This window comes from Megascapheus bottae, chromosome X, assembly GCF_031878675.1.
Source record: "Megascapheus bottae isolate mThoBot1 chromosome X, mThoBot2.hap1, whole genome shotgun sequence".
Taxonomy (NCBI): domain Eukaryota; kingdom Metazoa; phylum Chordata; class Mammalia; order Rodentia; family Geomyidae; genus Megascapheus; species Megascapheus bottae.
In genome coordinates, this window is record NC_143547.1 from 81,802,790 (window position 1) to 81,829,460 (window position 26,671).

The 26,671-nt window shown below is 36.7% G+C and overlaps 2 pseudogenes; one reads left to right on the forward strand and one right to left on the reverse strand.

The window, feature by feature from the left end:
* Nucleotides 1-24,276: 24,276 nt before the first annotated feature.
* Nucleotides 24,277-24,563, reverse strand: LOC150041459 (cAMP-regulated phosphoprotein 19 pseudogene; annotated as a pseudogene).
* A 1,341-nt stretch (nt 24,564-25,904) lies between these two features.
* On the forward strand, nt 25,905-26,240 carry LOC150041460 (PCNA-associated factor pseudogene; annotated as a pseudogene).
* Nucleotides 26,241-26,671: the final 431 nt, after the last annotated feature.

The window sequence follows — 26,671 nt, forward strand, 5'->3', positions numbered from 1 at the left end:
TTTTAATAAATATTTATTCAACAGTCACTATGCATGTGGCATTCTTTAAATGCTGTGGAAAACACTCATCTTTGCTTTTAATGAATTTATAGTCTAGACTTAAACACATATGTTCACATTTTAAATGAGTAAAGAGAATAAAACAGTAGGTGGCCATAATGGGAATAAAAATGCTTTTCAAAATAAGACAGGCTTAAGTCCAAATCTATCTAAATGTGTTCCTTGACATTAAACTATTTTAAATCTCAGTTTCTTCACCCATTAAATGGTAGCAGTATCTACTTTATATGACAATAGTGACAAGTAATACAATATATTTAAATTATAATCATAATGCTTGAAATACTCTAAACACCAAAGGAGCTCAGGAGATTAAAATTAACAGGCAACATATGGTCTCTGCCATATATTATTCTTTTTCTTTTGTGCTAGTATCAAATTTGAACTCAGGACTTCATGCTCTGTCTCAGTAATCTTACTCATGGCTGGCATTCTACCATGTAAGCCACAACTCCAGTCCAATATTTTTGCTGGTTAATTGGAGGTGGAGTCCTGTAGACTTTTCTACCTTGGCTCAGATTTCAGTTTCCTGAATAGCTAGGATCACATGTATGGGCCACTAGTTGCTAGTTCTATATATGGTTCATCTGTATCTTCTATTTTTTAAATTTAAATTTTTTTCTTCAATTTTTAAAATAAATGTAAATATCACCTCACACAGGCAGTGTCTACTTTGTATCACTATAAGAAACACATAAGGGCTGGGATCATGGCCTAGTGGTGGAATGCTTGCCTGTCATGCATCAATCCCACATATACAGAAAAAGCCAGAAGTGGTAATGTGGGTGGTAGAGTGCTAGCCTTGCGAAAGTTCAAGGACAGTGCGCAGACCCCGAGTTCAAACCCCAGGACTTGCAAAAAAAAAAAAAAAGAAGAAGAAGCACCTATGCTAATTAACATAAAAAGAAAACATTTCTTTTGCCTCACAGTATTAAGGGTTTCAGTCCACAGTGGTTAGCCCTGTTTCTTGTAGGACTCTGAGGAATTATCATATCATGGTCATGGAGGTAGAGGTGAAGCAATCACTGACCCCATGAACATGACACAAAAGAAGAAAGAAAGAAGAAAAGAAAGGTTTTACAATACACTATGAGCAGTTGTGACATGACCTGAAGACCACCCAGGTGTCTTCAACTTTTAGAATTTCCATCACTTCAAAGCAACTAACTGGGCAGTGAAATTTCAACAAATGGACCTTTGAGGGACATTCCAAATCTGTACGTTAGCAAACTATACAAATACATACTTGCATCTACATGGATTTGGATAGAGACCTTAGTTTACTGATAGATAAAACCTCTGCTGAGGATAAAAGTACTGTAGAATCTATATTAAGCTGTATGCTAGGATTTTTGAAAAAGTAGACACTGAGCTTGGTCCTCAAGAATGAATGGAAAATAAATAGTGTTATTTCCATGATATTTCCTAGAATAACTTTTCCTATCTTCTAACAATTCATTTTATATTTCATAAGGATATAAAAGTGAGAATCTGGTTGGGTGTTTGGCCTAGCATGCCCAAAGACCTGGGTTGGATTCCAGTACCACATACATAATAATAAAAAAATGCTGGAAGTGTTGCTGTTGCTCAAATGGTAGAGTTCTAGTCTTAAGTTAAAGCCCCAGGACTGGCAAAAATAAAAATAAAAAATTGAAGTGAGAATCTAACATAATAGAAAGGGCACAAATATAACAACAATTGCTAGATATTCATAAGTGTTATGTACTATGTTGGGTATTAAGTGATTTTATCAGCTCATATGTTTATTGCAGTAAAATTAAATGTATACACATGTATATATGTATATGTATTGACTGGATCTCTAGAAATTACATTGTCTGTTATGGTAGGCTCTGATTCATTTGAGATTTGGGGCAGGTGAAATTAAAACTATCTTACTAATGAAATAAGATTAACATGAATTCAACCATATGATTTTCTTTCAGTATAGCTTAACAGAAATACTATGAAATATTTTTCTTCCACAGATGCTATAATGTTTCTTCTATAGAGAGAGTTCTAACTACTATTGGAGCATGACAACACTTTATAATGTAGGCAGTAATCTCATACTATTTTAACAAATGAGGAAACAAATTTCGAGGCTTAAAATAGCTCATTCAAGTTCATATAGATTGTCAAAATGGTAAACCCAAGATTTGATCTCAAGCCTGTCTTATTCTAAAGCTTACGTTTGAGCAATGTTACATATTGCTTACGAATAATTTATGCTCTGGTTATAAAGGTATGGCATATTCCAAAGTAGTCATTATCACCATAAAAATGACTTTTATGAAATCAACTGAATGGATGTTATGTGCTGTGAAAATTCAGAGGAAATAAAGGACATTTGGGATCCGGGATTAGTACAGTGGAGGTAGTAGTGGTAATTTCATACTGCTCAGTCCATAATATTATCTATCAATTGTAACATAAGGGTGGTATGAGGGTAGCAAAAACTACTGGAAAGATGCTAGATGATTTAAGACAAAGATGCATCAGAAAAAATTTGTTTCCTTTATAATTTAGTTTTGTTGTAAAAAATACAAATTTTCAGGAAATAAAGAACAAAAAACAGTGTGAAATGACATCTGAAATCAATTTCCAAATGGTTACAAATTGACATATTAAAAAATATTGAGTTCAAGATTTAAATATGATGCCACTTTGATACATGACTGATCTTTAGTACAATAGCAAAAGAGTAAAATTAATAATGACTTACTTTAAAAAGAAACACTATATTCATACTGTCAACATTTAATAATATACTTCAAATTTAACATTTTTTATGTTATGGAAAATTACAGTTCTTATTTTGTTAATTTTATTAGAATCTTGAATATTACCATATTTAAAACATTATCATAAATCATTCATTGAATTCCATACCATCCTTTAATATTTTTACGTTCCTAAATTAAAACAATTTAATGATGTATCTAAATATTCCATTTTAACCATCATGAAACATGATATTATCTTGTCCATTTCTTTTTCTTGTAATTCTATTGAAAATTACATTTGATTTCTTTGTAATTTCCAATAACATAGATGTTTTTCTTTATATGATAAGGTCATTATAAATCTGTGAGTAGATTGATGAAACTGTTAATTTTCTTGTCAAGAGAGGACCACAGTTATATCTGAAAGTGGTGTACTAATGGCATGGCACTAATGCAAATTCACAAATCACTTAATGGAGCACATAAAGCATATCTCCTCTATTAAATGCACATAGCCATAGCATAGAGTCATGTCTTGCTTTCCAGGCTATGAAAATATTTTTCATCAGCTAAAGGATGGAGAGAATCATCAAGGTTATGTAGATTAAGCTACAAAAAGCACTTAAATGCATAATCCTCAATGAGTATTCAGGAAGGAAAATTTCAATCAAGAATATTTATTTAAATTGTCAACATTTGTAAAGTTACTTTTGTATTTTAGGTTCCAAGAGGATTTTTAAGGGAAAATTACAGTGCAAATTTCATTCAAAAAAACAAAATTTGGGAATATAGAAAGTCATTCAGGGATTAGAGTTATTGAAAAGTATCCACTAAACTGTATCTTTCTGACAGTAAAATACTCGAGAGATCTGAAAATGCAGTGATCCTAGATGTCTGCTTTTTCCTGGCCTGTATTAGAACCAAATTACAACTATCTTTTTGCTTTTTTATTATTGCATTTTATTGTCAGTGTAATGTATAGAGGGGTTACAGTTACATTCATTAGGTGGTGGGTGCATTACTTCTTGAAACCTTTTCTCATGTTTTTCTCCCACTTTCCCACCTCCCACATCCTCCCAGTCAGCTTGTTTTTTTTTGTTTTTTTGGGGGGTTGTTTGTTTGTTTTTACAATTCCATGACTATCTAAAATATTTCAGTGTTCAAACAACCCTGGATACTACATTCATATCCTGTCAAAATCCCTTCCAGTACCAACTTTTTCCCTGGAGATAACCCTGACTGCTTTACTCAGAAATTAATATTTAATATTTGTTATATACCTGTTAGTCTAATAGCTGTGGTATATAACATGGGTTTCAAAATGCTTCAAATAATAGAGTTACATGGAGCTTTATATAATACTAAACTTGTTGTGAGCTAAGTGCTTAATTAACAAAACATTACAGAGATTTTGAACTTAAAACAAATGATTGAGAGGGAGGCTTGATATAATTTGAATGCTCACCCCCAAAAGTAGCAAATTCAATCCCTAATGCAACTGTGCTGAGATAAGTGATCAAATGGAATATTTTAGTTTACCCTCATGAATGGATTAATTCACATTATAAAAGGACTTTAGGCTTTAAGTCTGTGTGTGTGTGTGTGTGTGTGTGTGTGTGTGTGTGTGTGTGTGTTTTACCCTATGGTATTCTGTTATAGCAGTACAAAATTAACTAAAACATAAATGTCCTTGAGAAATGTGGCTGTTGCTAAAACAAATTCTTGAAAATGTTGACGTAGATTTGAAATTGGGTTTTGGGTAGAGGCTAGATGGACTTTAGTGTAGTAACCTTGAAAAGGCTTACACTGACATAAACTGAGCATTAAGGACAATCACATCTAGAATGCAGAAGAAAATAACATCAGAAAGTTTGAATCTTTATAGAGATTTCTTAAATGGCTTGAATGGTGACCATACCTGAAGGCTTAAGAAAAGGCAGAGTTTTAGGAAGAATCATTGACAATATCTTTTTTTTGTCTGTACCCCAAAGTATTTTTATTGCTATATAGCACTTTTTATTGCTATATTAGCCTTATGTATCTAGATTTCGTTTTATTGTAAATCTCTGCTAGGAGAGGCCATGGTTTCTACTGATTATGACAAATGAGGGAAACCATTGAGCCTATGAGGAAACCTGTTTTTTCTTTTTATTATCTTTATTGTAAAGGTGATAAACAGGGGCTTGCAGTTACATAACTAAGGTAAGTAGAACATTTACTTTTAAATTCTGTTACCTCCTTCCTCATTTTCTCTCACTTACCCTTCCCTACTCACCTGTTCCCAACGTTGTATAGTTCATTTATAACACAGTGTCAAGTGTGTATCACTATTGCATCAGTTCATCTTTGTCCTACTGTTTCTGTGATTCCCTTTCCCTTCCATGTATCAGATAAATTTATATAAAAGACAAAGGGTAAAGAAAACTAAAGCAAAAATAAAAATGACCACATATAGGACATAATTACAACCTCTTGTTTCCATGTCTTGGAGGTCTTGTTGATACATTTCATTATATATGGCCCTATGCATTAAGCAATTGGGCTATTGTGATCCCCTGCTAAGGATATCATAGACATAGCCTAGTCATTACAAATGAGGGGAACCATGGAACTTAATATGCAAGCCTGTCTTCCTTTTTTTCATATATTTTTTCCAGGTCTTTCCATTTCCTTACAAATGGGGCAATGTCATTCTTTTTGATGGAAGCATGGAACTCCATTTTTATAGATACCTTGTTCTGTTCATCTGCTGAGGGGAATCTGGGTTGATTCCCTATCTTACCTCTGGAAAATAATGCTATAATGAATATGGTTGTGGTGATAGCTTTAGCAAGTTTAGTATGGCCTAGTTTGTGGTCATTTAGGGAAGTGCCCAGTAATGAAATTGCTGGGGCATAGGGAAGCTCTATGCTTAGTCTTTTGAGTAATCTCCATACTTCTTTGCAGAGTGGCTGAACAAGTTTTCACTCCCACCAACAATGTAGTATTATGATCTTTTGGCCACATCTACTATGGCATCTGTTGTTATCAGATTTCTTGATAATGGCCATTCTAACTGGGGTAAGAAACTTGTTTTCATAGTATAGGTTCACAGCTGGAGACAATTGACCTCAGGAAGAATCACTCTTTGAGTCTCATTTATTTGTATTTCAGATAAAATTTTCAGGTTTTTATGTTGGTGCTGGAATGAATTACGACTCTAGAGCACAGATAAAATACATTTTGCATGGGAGAAGGATATGAGTTTTGGATGATCAGGCATAGAATAATATATTTGGAAGGTGTATCCCGAAAAGTATGTATTTAAAACTTAATGCTTAGTGCAATGATTATTGATTACAAAAGGCTTAAGACTGTGTATTCTATTTCCCAGTGTCCCATCTAAGTCTTCTTTCTCTCCTTATCTCATCATCTCTTTTGCCTTTCTACCGTGTGCTGATACATTATGAAAACCCTCACTGTTTCCGGTCCTTTATTCTAAGACTTCCCTTACCCAGAACTGTAATAAATAAATCCCTGTTACCTAGTCTATGATACTATGCTCTAGTAGCACAGAGTAGGTTGAGACACAGAAGAATTTCACTGTAGGAAGAAATTGTGAGAAGAATGGGGATCTGGAACTTTGGGCAAAGTCAAGATGTCATATGTGGCTAGAGTTAAAGTACCTTTAAATTTGGAGGTTGAGATAGAATCATCTAGTTGTAGAAGCAAACAGAAGCAATCTCAGCAGGGGCATCAGTATCCATGGCTTTTGCCTTAATCTAATGCTTCCAAACTCTTATTTTGCTTTTGATGATAATCAATAATCTTGAGCATCATGAAGATTGATGGTTTACATTATTGCAGATGCTACATGATTTTAATCTAAAGTTTTTAAATTTATTTTCAATATATTGTCTTTCATGATTCAGGGACTAAAAACCCTCAATAATGAATGAAGGCAAATAACTTTGTGGTTAGTAGTCAGTAATTCTGAGAACTTCATCAGGGTCACAAGATTTAAACATTGGTCCCCACCTGCAATATTTCTGAAATATATGCATATATAACTTCTCTAAGCTGAATTTCCATCTTCAAAAAATGATACTACTAAACTGGATCTAGCATCTGGAGTAGTCTAGGGAGTATCCAAAATTGTTAATATAAGACCATTTAAAAATATGCTAAGAAATATACCAATGTGAGGCCAGCACAATGGCTCACACCTGTAATCTTAGCAACTCAGCAGAATGAGATCTGAGGATCAAGGTTCAAAGCCATCCCGGGCATTAATAAGTGTATGAGACCCTTATTTCCAATTAATCACCAGAAAACTAGAAGTGACACTGTGGCTCAAGGGGTAGGGTAGTAGCCTTGAGCTAAAGAGTTCAGGGACAAGACCCAGGCATAGATTTCAAGTCCCATGACCATCAAAAAAATATATATATATATACATATATACACACACGTACACACACGTACACACACACACACACACACACACACACGTAAGAAATTGTTAAATTCTTTGAGAGTATTTCAGGCCCTTAAAAGGTCTTCTTTAATACTTGTACAGAAAGCTTTTTGACAGTACCAGTTGAAAGTTATTATAGTCGTGGTAAATATTTTTAAGAGTTTATGCTAGAACTGGAAATCATAGATAACATCCATTTTATTGGGTAGGAGATGGAATTATCAATTTTAGGTAATTTTAGGATTGTTTCTTCTATTATTGATAAAAAGTGTTCTGAATTCTATATAATACCTGGTTTAGGAAGAATTGAAATATTTAAAAATGTTCTGAGATGCTACGTCATTCATATAGAGGAGTTTTGTCTAATAGGTTGAAGTAAAACATTTATACTTTTGTACTGTATAGCACACAGGGATGCATTATCTACTAAGTACATTTTCTACACCTGTCCTGTGTTCAAACTTCTGTACAAGGTTAAAAGAGAGAGAGAGAGATAGTAAAATCAAGATAAGCAAAATGACCACAGGTTCCAATTTTATTTGACCTCAAAATATCAATATTGTTCTGCTGAACAGTGTATTAGAAATATGATTATGGTTTTCTTTTTTGCCAGTCCTGGGCTTGAAATCAGGGCCTGAGCACTGTCCTTGGACTTTCTCAAGGCTAGAGCTCTACCACTGAGCCTCAGCACTACTTCCGACTTTTTTTATGTATGTGGTACCGAGGAATCGAACCCGGGTCTTCATATATGCTAGGCAAGCACTTTAACCATTAGGCCAAATTCCTGGCCCTTGATTTTCTACATCGACCCATCCTGATTAAAAATAATTGCTTGTTACAATTTATCCCACTGGACCATTTTCAAGTGTTCATTTGAGTAAAGGACAGTTTTATGCTACCTGTATTTTCATGCAGTTCAGATCTGGGTTGCATTTTGAGATACAGTATGAAAGATGAGATAGAAAAAATTTTGATTATAATTAACTAGAAAGCCTACAGAGTGGGAGAAGATCTTCACTAACCATACAACGGACAAAGGCCTCATATCTAAAATATATCAACAGCTCAAAAAATTGAATCACTCCAAAACTAATCTCTAAGGAAACAACCATGTCATTAAAAGATGGGCCAAAGATTTAAAGAGAGTCTTCTCTGAAGAAGCAATAAAAATGGTCTATAGACACATGACAAAATGCTTGACATCTCTGGCCATAAAAGATATGCAAATCAAAACCACTCTAAGATTCCACCTCACTCCAGTTAGAATGAACATGATCAAGAAAACTACTAACAACAGATGCTGGAGGGGATGTGGCCAGGAGTACAAACTTATTCAACCACTATAGAAAGCAGTATGGCAGTTCCTCAAAAGAGTAAACATAGAACTCCCCTATGACCCAGCAATTCCATTACTTGGCATTTACCCAATCGTCCAGAAACAAGCACATACTAAATCCACTAGAACAACGATGTTTATTGCAGCACTATTTACCATAGGAAATATATGGAACCAATCCAGATGCCCCACAGTTGATAAGTGGATCAACAAGATGTGGTAGTTATACACAATGGAATTCTATGCTGCTGTCAGAAAGAACGACATCGCTGCATTTGTAAGAAAATGGAAAGACTTAGAAAAAATCATATTAAGTGAAGTAAGCCAGACTCAAAGGAACATAGGCTCAATGGTTTTCCTCGTTTGTCATAATCAGTAGAAACCTTGGGCTCTCCTAGCAGAGATTTACAATAGAACAAAACCTGGATACATAAGGCCATATAGAATGACGCTAAATGAAAGGACCTCCATGATATAGAAACAAACGCCATATAATGAGTAATTGTTGTCCTTGATGTACTATGTTATCTCTCATCTCTTTTGCAGTCCCTTGGTTATCTCATATTTTACAGTATTTCACATTGTTATCTGTTATATTGGAAATATGCTTATGTGCTTATTTGAAATAGAATATGGAACGGGGGAAAAAAGGTGAGGGGTGGGAGTGGTGGGAGTGAAATGGGTCCGAAGACATGAGAAATGGTATCGATGTATGTGAAGTAATGCACCTTTTATCTGGTAAATATAATGTAACCCTTATATTAATTACAATTAAAAATATATGAAAAAAAGAAGTCTAATAACAACAGATGCTGGTGGGGATGTGGCCAGGAGGAATCACTGCTACATTGTTGGTGGGAGTGTAAACTCATTCAACCACTATAGAAAGCAGTATGGCAGTTCCTCATAAGACTAAACATAGAGCTCCCCTATGATCCAGAATTCCAATGCTTGGTATTTAATCAATCGTCCAGAAACAAGGACATTCGAAACCCACTAGCACAATGATGTTCATTGCAGCACTATTTACCATTGCGAAGATATGGAACCCACCCAGTTGCCCCTTAGATCATGAGTGAATCAACAAGATGCAGTATATATATACACAATGGAATTCTATCCTGCCATCAGAAAGAGTGACATAACCCCATTTATAAGGAAATGGAAAGACTTAGAAAAGAATTCATATTGAGTGAAGTAAGTGAGACTCAAAGGAACGCTCTCTGTTAATTAAGATAAAAATATTTTTAAAATAAAAAAGAAAATAATAAATGCAACATTCTTTAATACAAAAAGAGGCAATTTGTAACTTGTTAATGCAAAAAAAGACATAATCAGAATACCTAATTTAAAGGTAATATGAATTAAAGCAATTAATGTTCTAGTAATTTAGTTTATTAGAAAACTAAATAATATGACATATATTCAACTAAATGCTAGCGAGAACTTCTTGTAGGTCCAAAAAACTAGGTCCATTCAGATTAAAGAAGCCTTTAGAATCCCAAAGAGACCACAACCAAAGCGAACATCCCAGCTCCACACTGTAATCCACACAGGATGAACAGGGACGAAGGAAGGAGGGTGATGGGTACCAAGACATGTGAAAGGGTACCAATGTATGTGAATTAATGCACCTTCTATCTGGCAAATATCATGTAACCCTTTTATTAATTACAATAAAAAATTATAAAAAAAAACTGGCAAGGGAAATGATCAATTATCTATCGATTATTATGATCTGCTACCACTCTATCTACATAGATATTTATAGATGAGGTACATCTGAAAAGAGATATACATCTATACCTATATGGGGAGAGATAGATATTCAAAAACTTATTTGGCAAGAGCGGAAGATGGCACCGAGACAATAGGGATGCTTCCTAGCTCTCTCTCACAAAAAGAGAGAACCAGGGAGTCCCACGAGCCAATTACCTTAAGAAATCCACAACAACAAACTCAAAAAGCAATGGAGAAGGACTTAAACAGGAAAAGAAATCCAGATAAAGCTTACATCCAACTTTCTCAAAGAATTCAGACCGCGGGGACCCCTCCCCCACCCCTGGCCGCCAGCTCCCATCTGCCCAACAGGTTCCTCTTCCAGGCCACTGGGTCTGGAGTGTGGGGGGCGCTGAGACTCTGCCTTACAACAGTGGGTGGGGTGTGCGGGAAAATAGGAGCCAGCATCCTCCAGCTGGGAATCCGGAGCAAGACAGCACCAAGGGGCCCCCCACAGTCACAGACTCTCTGAGAAAGCAGCAGGGAACTGAAGGACCTACCAGCAGCCATGCTCAACTTCTGAGAATCAGAAAGGCACGGCTCCACCCTTGGAGCCCATGTCCTCAGCTGGGCCCCGACCCTGGGAACAGAGCAGACACCTGCTGGTCCTGCTGAGAGCCCCTGGAAACTCCTAAACTGCAGACCCTTGTCCGGGGCCGCCCCTAGAAGCAGCACAGGAAAACCAACCATCCGCCCAGCACGCTGAGACTGAAGCTCGCAGATCCATCCCACGGCCCACTGTGAGGCCACTGGTTGAGCTGAGAGCTAGTCGTGCAGCAGCACACAGCCTCTGGGAACAGGCCAGAACACCTGCAAAAACTGCAAACTCTGACCTAGTCAGCAGAGGAATCAATTTGGCCGAGAACCACAGGTATTCACATATTCCCAGAACCACCGGTCCCAATCCAAATAAAGACCGTTACTTACTGACCACAGAGCGAACTACAACAACAGTTCTCGATGCCGAGGAGAGCGCGAAGACGAATTACGACATACATAAATAATCAAAGTCCCACGCAAAGCCCAAAAGGCAACAAGAGCGAAGGGATGAGAGAGATGTCACCATCCCAAGAAATGACACCTGAAGAGACACGAAACATGACCCTATTCAAGGAGATGATTGTGGACATGACTAAAGAGATTAAAACAGAATTCCAAAAACAATTCCAGGAACATAAGCAGGAAATCACCAAACAGCTCCTTGAATTCAAAAGAGAAATGGAAGAAAAGATTAATACCCTCAGAGCAGACATGATCAGCTCAGTGTCCACACTTCAAGCAAAAATGGAGGCATTAAGCAGCAGATTGACGGAGATGGAGAATAGAACATCAGAAATGGAAGATAAAACACAAGAGCTGGAACAGAGAATCGCCTCCCTTCGTGGGGTGCTGGGTCTTAGGTAGCCTGCCTGTCAGACTCCAGTCAGAGGCCTGGGAGAGGAACCTAGTGGGCAGGTAGGAGGTGGGACACCTCCGCCTCCCTTGGTGGGGTGCTGGTTCTTACCTCTGCCCTCCTGTCAGTCTCCAGTCAATGGCCTGAGGGAGGGGGCTGTTGAGGGAAGGGACAGGATTCTAAATTCCTTGCCCCCCTGCTCCTGCCAGTCTTTCTCGGGTGGGCTGGAGGAGGCTGAGTTAAGTTCTATTGCTTGGCACCCGCTCTGCTTTCCCTATGTGTTTGGGTTTACGCTGTGCTACTCACGCCTCTGCGTTCCATCTGTGGGTGTTCCACGGTGGTGGGGAGTCATTCACTGCCCTCAGGTCTCCTCCGCCACATGTGTTCCGTGTCTGGGTTCCGCTGCTTGCTGTTCTGGTTCCGCGTATGGGTTCCGCTGCTTCTGCGGCTTGATGGCCCTGTCCTATCCTGGTTTCTGCAGCGGTCGGGGCTGCCCGGCCCGGTGCCTGCCATGACATTTATTCACCAAAATCATAGCAGAGAACTTCCCCAACTTCAAAAATGAAAATACTCACATTATTGAAGGTTTCAGGACCCCAAACAGGCAAGATCCTAGAAGGAACTCATCTAGACCTATCATAGTAAAGACACTAGACCCAAATACCAAGGAATTGATCTTAAATGCTGCAAAAACAAAGAAGGAGCTATATATATTATAATGGGTAGAACATTCGAATTACAGCAGATCTCTCGATGCAAACCCTAAATGCAAGAAAAGCTTGGAAAAACATCATTGATGTCCTGAAGACCAACAACTGCCAACCCAGACATATATCCAGCAAAACTAGCATTTTCATTTCAGGGAGAAACAAGAATATTTCACTCCAAAGAGAAGCTTTATGAATATGTGCACACTAAACCAGAGTTACAAAGAATACTAATTAATCGAGAACAAATTGTAGAACATCCAGAACCCCCATCAAGAAGCAAACATCTATAATTCACTAAACACAAAAGGGGAAAAAAGATAAAGAAACTTAGAAGTAAAAATAAATAATGACAATGGACACTGATCACTTCTCCATAATCTCCCTAAATGTGAACGGGCTGAACAATCCAATCAAAAGTCACAGAGCAGCAGACTGGATTAAGAAACACCACCCATCCCTATATTGCCTCCAAGAGACCCACCTCACTGCCAAAGACAGAAACAAATTCCAAGTGAAAGGATGGAAACGAATTTTCTACTCCAATGCACCATGCAAAAAAGCAGGCATAGCAATCTTAATCTCTGACAAAATTAACTTCTCAGTAAATTCTGTACATAAAGATAGAGATGGCCATTATATATTAGTAAAGGGTACAATTCATGCCCATAATATTACAGTCATAAACATCTACTCCCCCAACACGGGAGCACCGAAATTCGTCAAACAAACTCTTTTAGAATTACAGAACAAGATAGACTCAAACACAATCATAGTGGGAGACCTCAATACACCACTCTCAACAAATGACAGGTCAACTTAACAAAAGTTAAGCAAAGACACCATCGACTTAAATGACACCATAGCGCAGCTGGGCTTAACAGATATACACAGAGTCTTCCACCCAACGGCGAAACTTTTTACATTTTGCTCAGCAGCACATGGAACACACTCCAAAATAGATCATATAATAGTTTATACAGAAAACTTAAGCAGATACAAGAGGTCTGAAATAATCCCATGCATTCTATCAGACCACAGTGGAGTCAGACTAATTCTGAACAATGCAGTAAAAGTCAAAAAAACATTCAATCACATGGAAACTGAACAACACACTTCTGAATAACTCCTGGGTAACAGATCAGATCAGAAATGAAATTAAAAACTTCCTTGAATGTAACGACAATCAAGAAACATCACAAAGGAACTTATGGGACACAGCAAAGGCAAGAACAGGACATCAAAGGGATCCACATAGGGAAAAAATAAATTAAACTATCCCTATTCGCAGACGACATGATCCTCTACTTCAGTGACCCAACAAACCCCACTCCCAAACTTCTAGAATTAATAAACCACTTTAGCAAAGTGGCAAGATACAAAATCAATCTTCAGAAGTCAGTAGCCATCTTGTACACCAACAATACATAAACAGAAGGCCAAATCAAGAAAATGATCCCATTCGCAATAGCCCCCAAACAATAAAATACTTAGGGATATACTTAACCAAAGATGTAAAGGAATTATTCAATGAAAACTATAAAAGCTTAATGAAAGAAATTAAAGAGGACACTATGAAATGGAAAGACATCCCATGCTCATGGCTAGGGAGAACCAACATAGTGAAAATGGCTATACTGCCAAAATTGATATACAAATTCAATGCAAACCCCATCAAAATCCCAAAGACATTCTTTACAGAAATAGAAGACATAATCCAAAGATTCATATGGAACAAGAAAAGACCTAGAATAGCCAAAACAATTCTAGGCAAAAAGAGCAATGCTGGTGGTATTACAATATCAGACTTCAAACCCTACTATAGAGCCATAATAACAAAAACCGCTTGGTATTGGCACAAAAACAGACCAGAAGATCAGTGGAACAGAATAGAAGACCCAGAAGTAGAACCACATACCTATAGTCAACTTGTATTTGACAAAGGAGCCAAAGATATACAGTGGAACAAACACAGTCTCTTCAATTATTGGTGCTGGCAAAACTGGGCAGCCACATGCAGAAAACTAAAAATTGACCCTAGCCTTTCGCCATGCACAAGCATTAGCTCAAAGTGGATCAAAGACCTCAACATCAGACTGGAAACCGTGAAACTGCTACATGATAAAGTAGGAGAGACACTGGAACTCTTAGGCACAGGCAAAAGATTCCTGAACAGAATCCCAGGGTCACAACAGATTGGAGAGGGACCCGATAAATGGGACTTCCTAAAAATAAAGTTTCTGTACAGATAAAAACATAGTTGCAAAAGTAGAGAGAAAGCCAACCAACTGGGAAAAGATATTCACCAACAATACATCTGATAAATGCTTAATATCTAGTATCTACAGGGAACTCAAGAAACGAATCCCACAAAAACCTAATAAACCATTCACTAAATGGGCAAGGGAACTAAAGAGAAACCTATCAGAAGAAGAGATTAAAATGGCAGAAAAACATATGAGAAAATGTTCATCATCTATGGTCATAAAGGAAATGCAAATAAAAACAACCCTAAGATACCACCTTACCCCAATAAGAATGGCCAAGATTTTGAACTCAGACAATGACAGTTGCTGGCGGGGTTGTGGAGAAAAAGGAACCCTACTACACTGCTGGTTGGAATGTAGACTCATTCAGCCACTCTGGAAAGCAGTGTGGAGGTTCCTTAAAGAACTGAAAATAGACCTTCCCTATGATCCCGCCATACCACTTCTGGGCATCTATCCTGAACAGCATGACCCAGGATATTATAAAGACACCTGCTCAGCTATGTTCATCTCTGCACTATTCACAATAGCCAGGTGATGGAAACAATCCAGATGCCCTACTGCAGATGAATGGATACAGAAAATGTGGTATATATACACAATGGAATTCTACATAGCCAACAGACAAGATAAAATAATGGCATTCGCAGGGAAGTGGATGAATGTAGAGTGAATCATGTTGAGTGAGACAAGTCAAGACCTAAGGAACAAAAGGTGCATGGTATCCTTAATATGCGGCTATTAAATCCAAAGAGTACAAGAGCGAGGACTGAATAACTACATACCCAAAGCTATGGACATGGTAATGGAAATACAAACATAACTATATAGACATAAAAACTTACGACTCTATAGACATAATGTTTTATTTCATAAATTGATATGTTTCTATGACATACAAACTCTTAGCCTAATTTTGACTAAGTTCTAAATACTAAGTCCCAGCGATTGTAATTAGAGATTCCCTCCTTGAACACTTGTTTGTTAAACTTGTCATTTAAAATATGATGTAAACATAATCCATATAATGAATGATTGTTGTTCTTAAGGTACTATGTTATCTCTCATCACTTTTGCTGTCCCTTGGTTATCTCATATTGTTACACCATCTCACTTTGTTACGTGATATAGCGGATATATTTGTATTTGGTTATTTGAAATTGGATAGGAAACGGGGGAAAACAAGATGAGGGGTGAGGGTGGGGAGGAGGGAAATGGGGACCAAGACATGTGAAAGGATATCAAAGTATGGGAATTAATGCACCATCTATCTGGCAAATATCATGTAACTCTTCTATTATTTACAATAAAAATATACGTAAAAAACTTATTTGGGTAAATGTCAAGGAGTTACATTTCTATCACACAATAAGACTATGTTTTGTTTTGAAAGTAACTGAAAACTGTCTTGCAAAATGCTAATACCATTTCTCATTCTTGCTTGAAGACGTCACTTCTTATTCAAGTGAGTTCATGTGTATTCTCTGTGTATATTTGTATATCTAGATTAAGTTAAATAGGAATCAATTCCAAATTGTCTATCTCATCCATTAGCATTTTTATCATTTTATTCTTCTTGCTTGCTTAACTGTAACCTCAAATTCTTATAATAAGAAGCTTGGTTCCTACCACCTGATATTATCTATTAATTGTTTCATTCAACTTGTATATATGTATGCTAATTTCAAAATTGTCAATTAACGTCCCGAAGAGAAATAACCTTATTGGCTAAACTATATATACAGTCCCTTATGGTTTGGGCCTTACAGAATCCATCTGTTTACAAATGTACTTATGTCAGTACTTTATTTCTTCAATTCCTTCAGTTGTTTCATATATTTATACTCCATATTGATTTTTTTACATTCTGTATTTACCCAGTCTCCTGAATTACTTTAAAAAATTTCTATATACTTAGGTTCATTTGTTCGTGTAAAATTTTATGAGGAGCAACAAATGTATACTTCTATTCAGTAACCCTTCTAACAGTGTATAAAGTATTTTCACTACCTGTAAAATATCCCTAGTACTACACCTAATAAATCCCTTCCATTTTCAAAAATCCTTGGGAGACCACTAATCTTTTTAATATTGCTGGAGTTTTTCTTTTCCAAAAGATCTTCTACATGGAATCATATAGCATGTAGACTTTTCACATTAGATGGTTTTCACTTAGCAATATGTATTTCAGTTTATTGAATAATATATTGGTTTATTCTATGTTTTGGAAATTATGAATAAGGCTGTTATAAATATTCATACTAATTAATTAATATTTGGGTACATATCACAGAGTCAAATTGGTAGACCAGAGTGTATTTTTTTTCTTTTGGAAGAAACTGAAAATTGTCTTCAATAGCGATTATATAATTTTTTATTCCTGTTAATAAATAATGAGAGTTGTTGTTGCTCTAAATTCTTCTAAACAATTTATATTGTCAGTTATTTAACTTTGAGCATAGATACAACTATATACTAGTATTTCAAAGTTGTTTACATTTCCATAATTTTAGATTATGAGGAGTCAATCGAAAATACCAGTAACGGTCTGGAGATGCAGTTCAGCAATAGAATACTTGCCTAAAATCGAAAATTTCATATGGAATAATAAAAGACCCCATATAGCAAAAACACTTCTTAGCAGAAAGAACAGCGCTGGAGGAATTTCAATTCCAAACTTTAGACTCTATTACAGAGCTATAATTCTCAAAACAGCTTGGTACTGGCACAGGAACAGGCCTGAAGACCAATGGAATAGAACTGAGGATCCAGATATTAAACCACAGACCTATGGCCACCTAATTTTTGACAAGGGAGCCAAAAAAATAGAATGGAAGAAAGACAGCCTCTTCAACAAGTTGTGCTGGCAGAACTGGTTAAGCACCTGCAGAAAAATAAAGCTGGATCCTTCTTTGTCACCTTGCACTAGAATTAACTCCAAATGGATCAAAGACCTGGAGGTAAAAGCTGACACACTGAAAACTCTACAGGAAGGAATAGGAGATACACTAGGCCTCCGTGGCACAGGTCGAAACTTTCTTAATAAGGACCAAGAATCACAACAAATCAGAGAAAGGCTGGATAAGTAGGACGGCATTAAACTGTGGAGCTTTTGTATGGCAAAGGACATAGCTAGTAAACTAATCAGGAAGCCTACAGAGTGGGAGAAGATCTTCACCAACCAAGCAACGAACAAAGGCCTCATATCTAAAATATATCAACAACTCAAAAAATTGAATCACTCCAAAACTAACCTCCAAAGTAACAACCATCCCATTAAAAAATGGGCCAAAGACTTAAAGAGAGTCTTCTCTGAAGAAGAAACAAAAATGGCCTATAGACACATGAAGAAATGCTCAACATCTCTGGTCATATAAGAAATGCAAATCAAAACAACTCTAAGATTCCACCTCACTCCAGCTAGAATGGCCAGGATCAGGAAAACGAATGACAACAGATGCTGGAGGGGATGTGGCCAGGAGGGATCACTACTACACTGTTGGTGTGAGTGCAAACTCGTTCAACCACTATGGAAAGCAGTGTGGCAGTGCCTCAGAAGGCTAAACATAGAACTCCCCTATGACCCAGTAATTCCACTACTTGGCATTTACCCAACCACCCAGAAACAAGGACATACTAAATCCACTAGCACAACAATGTTCATTGCAGCACTATTCACCATAGCAAAGATATGGAACCAACCTAGATGCCCCTCAGTTGATGAGTGGATCAACAAGTTGTGGTATTTGTACACAATGGAATTCTATGCTGTTGTCAGAAAGAATGACATTGCCCCATTTGTTAGGAAATGGAAAGACTTAGAAAAATCATATTAAGTGAAGTAAGCCAGACTCAAAGGAACTTAGGCTCAATGGTTTCCCTCATTCGTCATAATCAGTAGAAACCTTGGGCTCTACTAGCAGAGATTTGCAATAGAGCAAAATCTTGATACATAAGGACATATAATGTGAAGCTAATTGAAAGGACCTCCAGGATAGTGAAACAAAAGCCATATAATGAATGATTGTTGTCCTTAATGTACTATGTTGTCTCTCATCTCCTTTGCTGTCCCTTGGTTATCTCATATTGGTATAGTATCTCACTTTGTTATCTGATATATTGAATTTATTTGTATTTGGATATTTGAAATTTGATAGGGAAGGGGGGAAAACCAAGACGGGTGTGGGGTGTGGGGGGGGAGGGAAACGGGTACCAAGACATGTGAAAGGGTATCAATGTATGTGAATTAATGCACCTTCTATCTGGCAAATATCATGTAACCCTTTTACTAATTACAATAAAAAAAAGAAAAAAAAAGAAAAAAAAAAGAATACTTGCCTAATATGCATGAAATCAGAGGTTCAATCCCTATCATCTTGGAAAGAACCACAACAGCAAGCACAGCAACAGCAACCACTTTTGAAACAAACAACAAAAGTAATATGCATGTTTATATGTATATATATGTACATATATGTATATACATGTATATGTGGGTATATATGTATGAATATAATCAGAATATTTTCTTTTTTCCATTTTCCTGATATTCTTTTTCTCCATGTATGTTTAATTGTAATTAATAGAAGGGTTGCATTATATTCACCAGATAGAGGGTGCATTACTTCATATATATTGATACACTTTCTCATGTCTTGGTCCCCATTTCACTCCCAACACCTGACACATTTCTTTATGTGTCTATTGGCCATTCTCATTTCTTCTTTAGAGAAGACTCTAATTCTTTGGCCCATCTTTTAATGGGATGGTTGTTTCTTTGGAGATTAGTTTTAGAATGATTTAATTGTTTGAGCTGTTGATATATTTTGGATATGAGTACTTTGTCTATTGTATGGGTAGTGAAGACCTTCTCCCACTCTGTAGGCTTTCTAGTTAATTTGCTAGCTATGTCCTTTGTCATACAGAAGCTCTGCAGTTTAATGCAGTCCCACTTATCCAAAATGTCTTTGATTTGTTGTGTTTCTGGGTCTTTATTAAGAAAGTTTCGACCAGTGCCAAGGAGACCTAGTGTATGTCCTATTCCTTCCTGAAAAGTTTTTCGTGTATCTGTTTTTACCTCTAGGTCTTTGATCAATTTGGAATTAATCCTGGTTCAGGATGACACAGAAGGATCCAACTTTAGTTTTCTGCAGGTGCTTAACCAGTTCTGCCAGCACCACTTGTTGAAGAGGCTGTCTTTCTTCCATTCTATTTTTTTGGCTTTCTTATCAAGGATTAGATGACCATAGGTCTGTGGGTTGTTTTCTGGGTCTCCAGATCTATTCCATTGTCATTAGAACTGTTCTTGTGCCAGTATCAAGCTGTTTTGGTTACTTTAGCTGTGTAAAAGAGTTTAAAGTTTGGAATTGAAATTACTCCAGCGCTGTTCTTTCTGCTAAGAATTGTTTTTACTGTATGGGGACTTTTATTATTCTATATGAAATTTTGGATTGTTTCTTCTATTTCTTTAAAGAATGACATTGGGCTATTGATGGGTATTGCATTGAATTTGTAGATATCTCTTGGCAAGATTGCCATTTTCGTGATGTTAATTCTTCCAATCCAGGAGCATGGCATACATTTCCTTTTCCTCAGTTCTGCTTTGATTTCCCTTTTCAGAATTTTAAATTTTTTATCATAAAGGTCCTTCACATTCTTAGTAAGTTAATTCATAGGAACTTCATTTTTTTAGGCTATTAAAAAAGGAGTTGATTTCCTGATTGCTGTCTCAATACTTTCGTTGTTGGTGTGTAGGAAGGCAGTTGATTTTTGTGGGTTAATTTTATACCCTGCTACTATGTCAAAGTTTCAAATCAGCTCAAGCAACTTGTGAGAGTCTATACGATTCTTTAAGTACAGAATTATGTCATCTGCAAAGAGGAAAAGTTTCATTTCTTCTTTCCCTATTTGAATGCCCTTTATCCTTGCCTTATTGCTCTGGCTAGGAATTCTAATACTATGTTAAAGTGGAGTGTCTCATTACTGATTTGAGGAAATGGTTTCAACTTTTTGCCATTAAGTATAATGCTAGCTGGGGGATTGTCATACACAGCCTTTATTATACTCAGAAATGTTCGATGGAGACTGCATTAAACTGCAGAGCTTTTGTAGGGCAAAGGACATAGCTAGTAAACTAAGCAGGAAGCCTACAGAGTGGGAGAAGATCTTCACCGACCAAACAATGGACAAAGGCCTCATATCTAAAATATATCAACAACTCAAAAAATTGAATCACTCCAAAACTAACCTCCAAAGTAACAACCATCCCATTAAAAATGGGCCAAAGACTTAAAGAGAGTCTTCTCTGAAGAAGAAACAAAAATGGCCTATAGACACATGAAGAAATGCTCAACATCTCTGGTCATAAAAGAAATGCAAATCAAAACAACTCTAAAATTCCACCTCACTCCAGCTAGAATGGCCAGGATCAGGAAAACGAATGACAACAGATGCTGGAGGGGATGTGGCCAGGAGGGATCACTACTACACTGTTGGTGGGAGTGCAAACTCGTTCAACCACTATGGAAAGCAGTGTGGCAGTGCCTCAGAAGGCTAAACATAGAACTCCCCTATGACCCAGCAATTCCACTACTTGGCATTTACCCAACCATCCAGAAACAAGGACATACTAAACCCACTAGCACAACCATGTTCATTGCAGCACTATTCACCATAGCAAAGATATGGAACCAACCTAGATGTCCCTCAGTTGATGAGTGGATCAACAAGTTGTGGTATTTGTACACAATGGAATTCTATGCTGCTGTCAGAAAAAATGACATCAACCCATTTGTTAGGAAATGGAAAGACTTAGAAAAAATCATATTAAGTGAAGTAAGCCAGACTCAAAGGAACTTAGGCTCAATGGTTTCCCTCATTCGTCATAATCAGTAGAAACCTTGGGCTCTACTAGCAGAGATTTGCAATAGAGCAAAATCTTGATACATAAGAACATATAATGTGAAGCTAATTGAAAGGACTTCCAGGATAGTGAAACAAAAGCCATATAATGAATGATTGTTGTCCTTAATGTACTATGTTGTCTCTCATCTCCTTTGCTGTCCCTTGGTTATCTCATATTGGTATAGTATCTCACCTTGTTATCTGATTTATTGAATTTATTTGTATTTGGGTATTTGAAATTTGATAGGGAAGGGGGGAAAACCAAGACGGGTGGGGGGTGTGGGGGGGGAGGGATACGGGTACCAAGACATGTGAAAGGGTATCAATGTATGTGAATTAATGCACCTTCTATCTGGCAAATATCATGTAACCCTTTTACTAATTACAATAAAAAAATTAAAAAAAAAAGAAAGAAATGTTCGATGGATTACTAGTGTCTCCAGAATTTTTAGCATAGAGGGATGTTGGATCTTGTCAACTGCCTTTTCTGCATATATTGAGACAATCATGTTATTCTTGTGCTTGCTCCTATTGATGTGATGAATTATATTAATTAACTTGCTTGTTTTGTACCAGCTTTGCATCCTTGTGATGAATCCTGTTTGATCATAGTGTGTAATTTTTTTGATGAGTTGCTGAAGACATTTAGCCAGTATTTTGTTGAGCAGTTTTGCATCAATATTCATGAAAGAAATGTGTCTGTAGTTCTCTTTCTTTGATAAGTCTCTGGTTTGTGGATGAGGATTATGATGGCTTTGTAGAATGAGTTTGGCAAATAGCCTTCAATTTCATTGATGAACTTGACGAGTATTGGTATGAGCTCTGCTTTGAAGACCTTATAGTATCAGCTATGAATCCATCTGGCCCTGGGCTTTTCTTGAATGGAAGGTCTCATTGCAATTTCTACTTTAGTATTTGTAATAGGTCTGTTTAGTTAGATTAGATCCTCTTGGTTCAGTGTGGGTATGTTAATATTGGCTAGAAATTCATTCATCTCTTCTAGATTCTCTCTTATCTCCTGTATCTGGAGAGTTGAGATAGCTGCAAACCATATCCAGCATCTCAACTTGTTCCTAGTTGAATTACAAAACCAGTTGAAAGGCTAGAGTGTTGCCTAAAGGAGGGTGTCTGGCCCAAATGCAAAAGGCCTGAGTTCAAAATCTACTACTGCACATAAATAGATCATCAGCAACTTTATTGGTGTTCCTAGAAATACAATACACAAGGATTCTACTGCATTCTTATTTGAAGCATGTAAACAGAAAATACAGGTCAAATATGTAAAATTGTAACTAGAATATAAAAACACAGAACTATCTCCCTTCAATTAATACTCAGATTCGGGACAGTAGTATACAAATTCTGCAACACTTTAGAATAGGGGAAGCTGGATTCCCATTAGGAAAATCATTATTGAAAAATCTATTCTGTTAATCTTTCTCCTAGCCTTACCAAGAGGACTTATGACCTTTGAGCCAGGATAACTGTACAGTATGATAAAGGACATAAACCTTTTGAAGACTAATGAGCAGATTCTAGGACCAAAATGTCACTGTGTTTCAGGAGTTGGAATAAGGAGATTCGGTAATCAGGAGAGGTTTAGGTTGAATGTATCTCACAATGCAACAGATATTTCCTCAATTTCTTTGTCAGATTCCCCAGTTTCAGAGTGCATACACATTCCATAGATGTTAGGGCCCACCCATTGGTTTCCTGCTCTCTATGGTGAGAGCCACTATATTGGGAAACACCATATAAAAGCCCTTAGAACTTCATCTACCTTGAGAAACAATAAATAAAGCAATAATTTCTTATAATTTCCTATTATGATTATGGAGACTAGTGCCACCTTGAAAAGACGAATGGATGGTACAACATCTTCATTCCATGCATCTTGTTGGGTCTCTAAAGAAGAGAAAGTTGGTTCATTATCACAAACTTAACCAGGTATTGTCTGCAGTTGCAACTGTGGTATTGGATGCGGTTTCATTGCCTGAGCAAATGAACCCATTGCCTAGTACCTTGTATTCGGCTGTTGACATTGCATTTATTTGTCTCCTTTTGTGTCTGTAAGGCTTACCAGGTTCAGTTTATTTTTGGCTAGTAAAGACATCAATAAATGGTTATTTATTTTCTTCATCAGTATATGAACTGTTGGACCCTGAAATATTCCACATTGTTATCAAACACTGCATAATTTTAGAATGACTTCAAGACTTGATCAAGTTTTCACTTTTTTAATGTGCCAACATTAAATTTATTTTCTGAAAAGGCAGCTGTCAATGGTGATACTTTTATTGCAGACCAATGAATTAATAGGACATTTTTCTTTATATTCTATATATTCTTTATATATAAAGATTGGTAACATAGGTTACTTGGTGATAAGGCACAAGTAGTAAAATTAGGCTTTTCCTCGGTTGTTCCTGTTTGGAGATTTTTCTTCTTACTACCTCATCTAGTAAATATTTTGCTTAAATCTAAATGAATCTTTACACTGTAAGAGATATGCATTACAAATCCATACTACCGCTACCTGCAAAGCTGTCAGTCTCAAAAGACTTACTGGATGAAAGGAAAGAGAAGTAGGTAAGTAACATATCAAGGAGAAAGAATGGGAATTATAATATTCATGCAGTTCAGCTCTTTTCATCAGCCAGCTAGCTTGCAAGTGATGAGGGATGGTTTCTGCTGAGGAAGGTCCTGTGGAGTGGGAATGTGGTCCCCAATGGCCTCTGTCTTGTCTGGGGCTGCCGTGGGCAGTTGCTTGTTTTTCATCTTTGCTTTAGCCATGTTGTAATCTCCAGAATCAAACTATTTTTGCCCTTTCTGCAATCGTTTCCTTAAAAAATCTGAACCTCCAGGCTTTTTTCCCAGGTGAGGATATCTTGCTTTTAGATTTGCTTCTTCAGCTTTGGAGTAGTCACATTATCTTCCATTATCTTCTGCTCCTCTGCATCTTAGGGACTTCTTCAGACATAATGCTCCCTCTGCAGATGAAACACCACCAGGAGAAATGCGATTACTGGGTGGCCAAGGGAGCCCACCTTCCAGTCCACTTCCCACCCAGCACCCCGGCTGCCGCCTTGTGACGAAACCTGCTCCAAGGTGCAGGCAGCCACAGCTGGCTGTTATTAGATTTCTTGATCATGGACATTCTAACTAGCATGAGGTAGAATCTCAAAGTTGTTTTTATTTACAGTGCAGAAGATATTTTTTAACAGTCCTTCCAACACATGTCTTCCACAAACATGCTGGAGCTCTGCCACAGACTTCATAGTGTGTAAAATCCTGAGTTATTACATCATCTTTCCTTTGCAGGAAGAAACTATCTGTTGAATTAACTCATTTCAGTTGTGGATATCTTTATTCATTAAAAAAAACAGTTTCATTGCATTCACCCCAAATCTGTACTGCTGTAATATCCATATATTGACAATAGAAAATAACTACTCTAGTAATCTGACAAGAATGACAGATTTAGCAGTTGTTAATAATTTTTAACTGGTAATTTTCTACTCTTTCTAAATACTACTTTTTGTTCTCAAAGTACCTGTATGGGAAGACAGGCTCTGTGAAACACTGCCAGTCTCAAAAAGGGACTACCATCCACACATTCAGCATAATACTAACATGGAGAAAACATAAGGTTTACTATTCTTTCATCAAAGAGCTCTTAAAATTTGTTTTTCTTTGGTTGTTGAACTAGGTCTTTGAGTAGCTCATATTTTTTATTTTATTTGGTTCTATTTCTGTGATTCTTCTCAGTTATATTTTGTGATAGTCCACTGAAAAAATTTAACCAATCATGATTTATATTCTAGAGGATCTGAATAATATATAAGTAATCACTTGATTTTAACATTATAATCTGGGCACAGAATTTAGAATGAAATTACATCAAAACACAGGGAAAGTGCATTACTATCCACTTTGAAAGTATGAAAAATATTAAACAATTCAAGCTGGAATGTCAGTATTCTTATCCTCTCATTTCACATAATCAGTTTGTGTTAATTTCTTGAAGTTTTAAAACAATACTTACATTTATTTGTGTCTGCTCTATGGTGGAAATGTCTTATAAAAAGTATTATATATTTTGCTACTAACTCTTGACCACAAAACTTTTAGAAAATATTCATTTTGGAGGAATTTTATGCTTAATCTGAGTTTAGAAAAATTATCAGAAAACGTTAAGCATGCCCTTTGTAAAAACAAATATCCTTGGCCCCTGAATCACCTTCCACTAGGCCTTTCTCTCTCTCTCCCTCTGTTAGGACATGGTGCGGACTAAAGCAGACAGTTTCCCAAGCACCTAGAGGAAAGTGGTGGCTTCCCTCGCTCCTAGGAAGGTGTTTGGTTCCTCCACTTCTGCCATCAACTCTCCATCTCCTTCATCCAGAAAAGCTGAAAACAAGTATCCAGGAGGGAATCCAGTTTGTGTACGTCCAACTCCCAAGTGGCAAAAAGGAATTGGAGAATTCATTAGTCAGTCTCGTAAAGGCTCTAAAAAAGCAAATCAGATTCCTGAAGAGGCAGGACCCTGTGGCTTATGAAAAGCAAAGAAAAAAACACGTCCTTTGCAACCTGATCACTCAGATGATGAAAAAGAATAGAACTTAATTATTCATCTTTGAATAATGTGTCATGTTTACTCTGGTTTCCTAGAAGTTTTTGATGTTTGTCCAATTGGCTTTGTTAAATAGGCATTTAAGTTTTTAAAATGTTGCTAAAACTTAATTGTTCAAAAGTAAGTAATTGTGAATCGAAGACTTTGTAAATTTGTGGCTACTTCTTTAGCTCATGTTCACTTTAATGCAGTATGTTGTTTCTTTGATCTAGTGTTAAGCTTCTGTTCTCATGAAAAATCAGATTTCATCATCTAATTACTAGATCTTTGTACTGATGTCATTTTTATGAACATTTGATAATTGGAATGGGGAGTATTTCTATTTCTTTTGTTCGCTTTAAAAGAAACAGGCTTTTGTACATCAAATAATTCAGTATTGTTTAAATTTAAATGAAATCTATCGTTTTTCAGAAAAGG